General features: G+C 39.6%; 1 non-coding gene across 1 annotated transcript; it reads right to left on the reverse strand.

Moving 5' to 3' along the window:
- Positions 1-5,188: 5,188 nt before the first annotated feature.
- Positions 5,189-5,321, reverse strand: LOC127664239 (small nucleolar RNA SNORA20). The gene has a single exon (XR_007973107.1). It is a non-coding gene; the product is annotated as a small nucleolar RNA SNORA20 (small nucleolar RNA).
- Positions 5,322-10,064: the final 4,743 nt, after the last annotated feature.

The raw sequence follows: 10,064 nt of genomic DNA on the forward strand, positions 1-10,064 counted from the left end.
GTTTGTTTTGTTTTTAAGGAACCCCGTATCTAGTATTTCATTATGGCCACCCACTCCAAACAATTAAATACTGTTTATACATCTGAAGAACACGGGTACAGAGAAACCATAGCTCCAACTCTCAAATATTGGATCTATATTGGATCTTAAAATACACAGTTTCTCCTGCCCACACTTAATAATGAGTTAATCTTTAAATGTATTTAGTAGGATACACAGCTTAAGTAGCAATTTTTATATCATTCTGGTAGATAATAGCAATTCCCTGCTTGTTGCCTCCCTAACCTCCTCCACTAGTGCTTAAAGGTATCTGCTTTCATTTCTCTGTTGGGTTCTTCTTGGTTTTCTTTTTGTATTTAACAATAGATTTATATTACTATTTCTTCAGCGCTGGGCTTAGGCAATATCCATTGATTTCCTACTAAGGTAGCTGAAATTCTGTTTCACATCAGACAACTTCATTGTCTTCTATTCTTAATGTGTAAAGGTTTTTAGCTAAATAAATATTGAGCCTAGAAGTATAATATGCATATAATTCTACTTGTCTGTGATTCATATACCTTGTAAATTTCAGAACTGTTTTTTCAAACCTACTAAATACTGGAAATAACAATCTAAATATTGAAGAAGTGTGGCTTTTTAAAAAAAAATCACTGGAGACCTGCCACATACACCATCCTTTCTTCCCACTCCAAAGGCAGGCAAGAAATCTGGACATGGTTAGAATGACAGGATATCTGAGGGATATCCCTACACTGCGTGTTGTTGTGTTGCCCACGCTGAGGCCTGGATAGCTGAGCTTTCTCTGTTTTAATTTGTAGTCTTAATTCTCTTGTGTCTAATTCTCTTTACTCTGCCTTTGTATCTTTTTGAAAGGGTAATGAACTCAAGGGTGAAAGCAAATTTTTGACATCACATGGGAAGTATAGTTCTACTCTCTTCTAACATGTCGTTGAACTTCTGATTCTCTTACTACCATGTTTTGGCTATCATGATTATGTGGATATAATTTTGCTCTCTTTAAGGATATTAATTTTAGTCTTTTTTATTAATTAAATAATTTATTTTTGCACTCCATATTTTATTCCCCCTCACCTCCTGTCCACCCTCTGACTGTTTCACATTCTGTACCACCTCCCCAACCCTGTCTCCACGTTCTTTTTTTAAAGTTAGTTTTCTTTTGTCCCCTGTAACATTTCTAGTTTCTCTGTGGAAATTTTACTCAGAATGAACATATCCTTAGTAATATACTTATAAACAAGAAAGCATAGAAAATTGGGAATTGATCTGTGTTAAGACCCAGCTATACCTGAATATATACCAAAACGATGCTTCATCATACCACAGAGATACTCCCTCAACTATGTTCATAGTGTCTTTACTCATAATAGCCAGAAACTCGACACAAACTCGATGTCCCTCAACCAAAAAAGCAGATAATGAAAATGTGGTACATTTACACAACGGTGAATTATTCAGCTATTAAAAACAGCCATCCATTGGACTGGGCATGGGGTCCCCAATGGAGGAGCTGGAGGGTGGTCTGGAGGAGCTGAAGGGGTCTACAGCCCCATGGGAAGAACAATGATTTCGGCCACCCAGATGCCCCAAGACTCCGAGGGACTGAACCATCAACCAAGGGGCACACATGATTCCAGCCAAAAATGTGGAAGGAATACCTTGTTGGGCATCAGTGGGAGGAGTGGTCCTCAGTCAGGTGACCTCAATAGAGCCCCAACAAAGGGAAATCGAGGGGGGGAGGTGGGAATGGATCAGGTGGAAGAGCATATACGTGGAGGCAGGGGGTGGGAGGAGGGGCTTGGGGTCTTTGGGGAGGGGGGAAATCGGGAGAGGTTTTACCGTTGGCAATGTAAATGAAGATGATATTCAATAAAAACAAAACAAAACAAAACAATGACATCATGAAATTTGCTGACAAATGGATGGAAATAGAAAAGGTCATCCTGAGTGAGGTCACCCGGTCACAGAACAAACATGGTATTTATGCACTTATATGTGGAGATTAGCTGTAAAGTAAAGGACAGCCAGGGCACAAACCACAGACCCAAAGAATCTAAGAAACAAGGAGGGCTAAAGTAGGGCTGTGTGAATCTCACTGAGAAGGGGAAAGAGAATAGACATCGTGAGTGGATGGGGAGAGACGATTGGAAAGGGGTGATGATGGGTGGGGATGGGAACAGGAGGGAGGTGGGAGGTGAGAGGGAAAATGTACCAGAGTGGGGAGGGGGCATCTTTGGGATGCACTAGAAACCTAAGGCAATGGAAAATCCCAGGAATCTATGAGGGTGACTCCTAAGACTCCTAGCAATGGGGGAATATGGAGCCTGAGTCAGCCATCTTCTTTAACTAGGCAAGACTTCTAATAAAGGGATTGAGACACCAACCCAGCCACAAAACGTTTGATGCACAATTTTTCTTCTTTATAAGATATGCAGTGTGGGCGTGGGAGGGTGAGGTAAAGAAGGTTCAGAAATTGATGGCTTGAGACCCATGCCATGGGAGGGGCCCATCCTTGACTCTGGTAATGATATTCTGCTGTACTTGGCATACTGGAGCCTAGTATAATAATCATCAAAGAGGTCCCAGCCAGCAACTGATGAAAACAGATGTAGAAATCTACAAGTACTAGCAAAACTTAAGTTTTGCAGAAGAAAGGGAGGAAGGATTTGTAGGAGTCAGGTGTGTCAAGAAAACCCACAGAATCAACTGATGTGGGTCCAATGGGGCTCTCAGAGCCGCCAGACAGCCTGCATGGAACTGACCTGGGCCCTTTGTGCATAAGTTGCAGTTCTGTAGCTTGGTTTCCATGTGGGACTCCTAAAAATGGGCCAAGGGCTGTCTCTGACTCTGTGGCCTATCTTTGGGACCCCTTTGTCCTACTGAGTTGCCTCATCTAGCCTTAATAGGAAAGGATGCACCTAGTCTTACTGCAACTTGATATGCCTGTGCTGGGTGATATCCATGAAGAGGCTCGTCCTTTTCTAAAGAGAAACAGAAAAGGAGTGGATGGTGGTGCAGGAGGTAGTGGGGGAGGGATTAAGAGCAGAGGAAGGAGGGAAAACTAGGATCAGGGTGAAACCAAAGTAAATTAATTAATTAATTAATATTTAAAAAGAGCAAAGAAATATATGCCTGTGAGCTTATTAGCTAGCTTCATTTTTTTGTATTATCAAATAACAAGTTTATTTAATGTGGCAACTCTAGTATCACAAAGAAAAAAAGACTTATTTTTCTATTATTCTAATATGAGGATTGAAAGGAGATGCCAATTGCTCAGTAAATTGATTCAGACATTCTTAAGATAGGGTTGTGAGAATTGATCAAACTGCAGCAATGTGTACATATCAGGGAGATGTATGTGGTTACTTATTGGTCCCTTTTCTGCTATTATCTGTCTGCTTGCTATATCCATTTCCAAAAATGGCATACTGGTGTTTCTGACTATTATTATGGACAGCATTTCTTATAACAGTTTTAGGTTCCCAGTCTATATGTCTGACAAGAGAACACTCACTTTTGATTGTTTCACATGAAATATTTTTCTTCATCCTTTACTTCCATCCTCTTTGCTTTTTAGATTTAAAGTGAGCCTGTTGCAGACAACAACCTTGGATCATTGTCTCATATTCATTGCTGATATCAAAGGTCTTGCTTGTTGCTGTCTGCCTGATTAGGTGATTCCAGACTCTCTCCCACCTTTGATATGAAAGCAGAGAGGGTGGCTAGGAGGATTTATTCAGCTTGAGATTGTGTTAGGTAGTTGGACCCATTCAAGGCCTAGGGAGCCAAGAAGTATCAGATGAAAATAGATATGAAGAAAAAGAAGACTCTTTTATGGGAACTCACAATTTAGAGAAATTGGCACAGGAACTGGTTGACAGTGTTACAACCATGGATGCTTATAGCGTGCTCATTAGGTTTTATTATATTTGTATACATTATAACTTGTAAACTTACTTCTGTCTATCTAAAAGTTGTACCTTTGGAAAAGTCCACACAGAAATACAAATAATCATCCTATTTAGTGACATGTCATTGGAGGACATAGTGTCTGCTTTGACACGAAATTTCATCTGAAGTCACATTGGTCTCCAAGACTACTCTGTCCCTGTATGTATGTATGTGTCTGTGTGTATTTCTATGCTAACATACAGATCTATCACATTTGAAAATTGGCAGACATATAAGAAAGATGCTTGGTTTAGCTATAGCACCACAGCAATTAGTTTTATTGGAGAATTTAAAAGAAAGATTATATTACACTAATAAATTTATATGACCAGGTTTTCATAAATTTTGTTAAGGGTCATCAGCAAGAACAGTCTCTAAAAATTATAATAACCAAACTCAATTCTGATCAAATTAGCTCATAATAGTCTGTATCTTAGGAAGTCCTTGAAGATCTGTAACAAAATGGTTGGAGTTTACACACTGCTTTGGTTAAATTAAGCACAACCTGGATTCAACTATTTTTAACATCTCCTTGATGTTAAAATTAAAAACTAATAAAACTGTATATTATTTATATGACATACCCAAGCTTGACTCTCTCCTCAAACTTCATGCTAGTTCGCATGTTTATGAGTTATCCAGCTGAGAACTAAATAATAGAGTGGTTGCAACAAAAGTCTCACTTGTCCGTCGTGGGGAGACTGTCCATTTGCAGGTAGCATAAACACATCAGGATTATTAATGCAAAAGCTATGCTGGTGTTTTCCTTTTTCTCTCTTGTTAATCATAAGGGATCTCTTACTTAGCCCAAGTCTGAGCTAAGATAAAGCACATTGAGAGTATAGGCATAGGCAGCAGAGGATATAGGCTCAAGGAACTTCCCTATGTCATCTGGAGCAGAACATATCAGTTTTCCAGCATGTGCTGCATCACTCTTTAGATCGTGCATCTTCTGGTTTGGAGTTTCTGACACTTATCCTATAGCATTTGTGCTGGCTTGTCACACTTGTCAACTTGAGTACATCAGAAATCACCTAAACCCTCTCTCTTGCTAGCACGTTCATCTATACTGTTAGTGCAACTAGTGTAAAATCCAACTTCTTCAGGATTTCTTTCTCTTTTTTTTGAGGCTATTAGCATTTTTATTAGTGAAAACATGAACTGCAAACACCCTTGATTAAATCCCAAAAGATATTTAGACATAAGGCACTAGGAACAATGTCCAGACCATGTATGAGAGACAAAAAAAATCACATTTCATCTCCATGTACAATGGCCCAATGTTGTTTTATCCCATGCATATAACCACTCCTATCACTGACAGACTAGAGCAGCAAATTAATGGGAAATCTTTCTTTTTTTTTAAATTTATTTTCTATATTCTTTGTTTACATTCCAAAAGCTTTCTCCTTTCCCAGTTCCTACCTCCCCATATGTCTCATAAGTCCTCTTCTCTCCATCCATTTTCCTATCTTTCCCCCTCCCTTTTCTCTGTCCTGGTACTCCCCTACAATGTTGGATCAAGCCTTTCCAGGATTAGGACCCTCTTCTTCCTTCTTCATGGGAATCATTTGATATGCTAATTGTATCTTTAGTATTCAGAGCTTCAGGGCTAATTAATATCCACTTATCAATGATTGTATTCCATGTGTATTCTTTTGTGATTTCCTTACCTTGCTTGGGATGATCAACCAACCATTTGCCTAAAAAATTCATGAATTCATTGTTTTTAATTGCTGAATAGTACTCCATTGTGTATATATACCACATTTTCTGTATCCATTCCTCCATTGAGGGATGTCTGGATTCTTTCCAGCTGGAAATTATAAATAAGACTGCTAAGAACATAGTGGAGCATGTGTCCTTATTGCATGCTGGGGAATCCTCTGGGTATATGCCCAGGAGAGGTATAGCAGGGTCCTCTGGACGTGTCATGTCCAGTTTTCTTAGGAACCGCCAGACTGATTTCCATAGTGGTTGTACCATCTTACAATCCCACCAGCAGTGAAGGAATGTTCTTCTTTCTCCACATCCTCACCAACACCTTCAGGATTTCAACGTAGACTGAAAACCAGCAGCTCCTAGGAAACCTCCATCATTCATTCTTATCATGAAAAGGATGGAAAGGTAAGATTTTGCTTCCAATTCCACAGCCAAGACCAGAGTCACTTGGTAGCAGCTTCTTTGGAAATGGTTGTGATTTCTCTCTTACCAGTTTAACACCACCTTGTTTAGAACCTTGAGTGTCTGCTCCATAGTCTCATATCCAGGTTTGTCAGGAGTTCTACACAGTATCCTGACCTAGCCCAGTGGTATCAGTACTCCACACTATAAACAGCCAGTTGCCAGTTTTTTAAAGTCACTCAATAAATGTATTTAAGAAGTACTTCTGAGTGTGCTGTGCCATACTTCTGAAAGCCAAAGATACCTAAGAAGATCAAGTCATCTTTCTGCTCATAGATGTGTGGGTGTTGCAAGTTGCAGTAGCTATTTCCTGTACCTGGAAGAAATATCACCACGTGGCTCAGATTGAAAGATTGTTTAAAAAACATATGCCCATCCATGTATCAGAATCTAGGTTTATCTCTTTACGAATGTGTGTGTTTCATATCTTTTTGTAGTTACCTTCATTTTTTTTGAGGCAATTAATACAGTGGGTCAGAATGATCCTTTGTAACATCAAGATGGATAAGGTTATATACAAAGAACCAAACAAGGGGTCTTTGGTCTCAGAATGGGAGCATAAATACAAGTTGTCTTCTTAAGTAAGCAGAGCAATGCTCCTGATCCTCCTTCTGGATCAGAAATTTAAAATAGTGCCACATATAATAACCGGAAGATAGAATGCACACACAGATGAACACAAAGATGCACACAGAGATGGAACTAATTAATTCATAGTCTTATAAGCAGCATCTACCACTAGTTGTTATGGTTCTAGAGAGGAGATTAGATCAATGATGTTATGCCAGTGAACTTGACTAGGATGGATTGGGACCCTCCAGGTCCATGAAACTGAAGTCTCTGTTGAAGTTACTAAGTTCTTCTGTTCTCCTCAAACACAATATTGCCTTTGTGACTTTCTACCTTGCTTGAGTAAATGTGGAAAACCATTTCATTTTATCTCCAATTTGTTCCTTAAGAAATCAATATGAGAATTATGTTATCTTCCAGGTACACTCAGTGTGCATACATGCATATATATTTCTGTTTGTGTGAGAGAGAAATGGGGGAAAAAGGAGTAGAAAGAGAGGAGATGGAATAAGATTCCATTTTTATGAAAGAAAGGTCCTATTGAAATATGAAGTATCCTAATGCCAGAATTCAGACTGAAGACTAAATATACCTCAAAAAAATACAAAATTTTACTTAAAGTACATTCACTATTTGAGGACTTGTTTGAATAGAGAGAAAACAAGTATCATATCACAAATATTTTGAAAACTTCTTGCTTACAAGTGCTTGACTCCATCCCCAGTGGATTTTCTTCTGAATTTGAGAATTGGCTTAATATAATTCCCCATTTTTTGGAATTACAACATCAACCTCGTGCTCACTTTTTCTGAAATTTTGGACTCCTCTGAGCTCAACAACAATCTTTTGATGTGCGTTTCTCTCTCCTAGAGAACTGAGGGTCAATAATACAACTCTAAAGCTCCTACAAATCATGGTCTTCTTGCCATTTTTTACTTGGCCACCCATTGTAGTAATTACAGGCTGTTTTTCCTTGTAAAATGTGATATGTTTGGAGCCATTTCAAGATTCCTTCATACTGACTTTGGAAAACAGTGATATCAACTGTGACTTATGAAGGACAGCTTCCAGCAATCTTTCCAATCCTATACCAAGAAGTTCTAGCCTTCACACCTCATTGACTCTAGGTCATTAGAGTTTTAAATTTCAAGAAGTTTTCAAGCATGATTCCCCTAGTTATGGCATGATATTAATTCTGGGTAGTACATCAATAACCTCTCTCCTATTCAAGTTTTATTCTGCAAGGTCCTCAGGGACTTCTGGTTGCTTTTCCATTTCGTGCTACATAGAATGCACTGCTCTCTCATGCTAAATAACATATATCTTGGCTACTCTGCTTGAGCAATGTTGAGGCATGGTTTTCATCCCACCATATATTCTGGTTTGAATATGCAATGTTTACCTGAGAGGCTCATGCTCTTTTTTGCAGGGATTTTAGTGTCTGGACAGTGGAGGTAGAGCTCCATTGATGGGTCTTTTGGTACTGCAGTCCAGTCCTCTTCTGGTGGCATCTTCTGACCCCAGATCTGCCAAGTGATGGACAAAGGGTACTACTATTGTGCTTATGAAGGACAGCTTCCAGCGATCTCCTCAATCCTATACCACAGCTGCTGCAGTGGCCATGCCAGCACTGCCATTACATGAGGGTTCCTTAAAACTGTGAGCAAGAATGAACCTATTTTGCTTAATTTGCTTCATCTGGTATCCTGTCACATACGTATCACATGCATTTGATTCAGGAGAAAACTTTGTAGATTTTCTAAGCAATTGTTAAAGTTCTCTTTGTTTAAAGGAGATGGGGTAGCTTTTACCAGGACAGGGACATCTGGAGATTAATGTTCTGCACTCAACTGTCTCTAACCTGGATCTCAATCCTTCCCTTTCCCAAAAGCAGCAAGAGCTCTTATATAACTTTACATTTCATCATGAAACTTTAAGAACAAGAGACTTTAGCTTTTGTGTTATAACTTAAGTTCACACACACCATGTTGATGTTTGTCTGCTATATCCTGCCTCTAAGGACAGCCGAAGACCAGATGCTTTGCTATTGTACATTTCTGTGCCTCTTCATTTACATTTTACCCATATAACCAAGATGGAAGTCAAAGATCATGCCAGAGAATGGGAGGTTATCCCACCTTGTCACTTCTAATCAGTATCAGTATGACTAACAACTAATCTAATTTCAGAGAGGCTCCTCAAAGGTGAGTTGCTTCAGGTCAAGAAGCTGCATGTGGGTGTTGTATCTGGGAAGTCTCTAGAGCAGGAGGAGAAAGATGACATAAGGAATGGAAAGAAACCACTCAGATGGTTTCAGCAAGCATACCAGCACTGTGGGTCCCGAGGCTTATAACTGTGTCCTGTATGGTCCAGGGTGGAATAGCACATATTTATAGCATATTGGTATAGCCAGGGAAGCCAGCACGTATATCGTAGAAGGATTTTTTTTAATTTTTTTCAAATTTATTGATATATTTATTTACATTTCAAATGATTTCCCCTTTTCTGGACCCCCACTCCCCGAAAGTCCCTTCCCTCCCCCTGTTTTCCCACCCAACCCTTCCCACTTCCCTGTTCTGATTTTGTTCTATACTGCTTCACTGAGTCTTTCCAGAACAAGGGGCCACTCCTCCATTCTTCTTGTACCTCATTTGATGTGTGGATTATGTTTTGGGTATTCCAGTTTTCCAGGCTAATATCCACTTATTAGTGAGTGCATACCATGATTGATCTTTTGAGTCTGGGTTACCTCACTTAGTAAGTAGCCAAGACTAGGAACACAGCTGCCAAGAGCACAACCCAGGTATTGTAAGAGCCTTTGATGGTGAAACCATGACTTTCATCTCTTTGCAGACTTCATGTATAATAGATCTTCTGAAGTATGGTTTGTCTGGGCCACAGGACACTCCTGGGGTTCTAATGAGATCTTGGGGTTCAGTGTACGTGGATGTGACAACTGACAGAGCTGAGAACAGAACACATTTTTGCTCTGAGGTGTGATAAGTGAATGTGGATCTGTCTAACCAGACTGCACACCAGTAAGAACCACATTTCAAACATCAGAGGGGAGTGAGGCAGAATAGGGAACAAGAGCTGAGGCTCCTCTGAGGCTATCACCTGGAAGTTCTGCATCCACAAGGGAGGACAGAGGAGACAGTGGCAGGCTTTGCTACCATAGCTCACAATCAATGCCAGGGCCCAGAGAATAACCTCTGAGCAATACCGACAAATAAGCTTGTCAGAGATGAACAAGGAAGGATGAAAAAGGCAAAGGTTTAAAAAGAAGACAATTCAATGAAACGAATACTCAGAATTGTGGTTATTAGACTGACATCCAT

This window comes from Apodemus sylvaticus, chromosome 13 (assembly GCF_947179515.1).
Source record: "Apodemus sylvaticus chromosome 13, mApoSyl1.1, whole genome shotgun sequence".
Taxonomy (NCBI): domain Eukaryota; kingdom Metazoa; phylum Chordata; class Mammalia; order Rodentia; family Muridae; genus Apodemus; species Apodemus sylvaticus.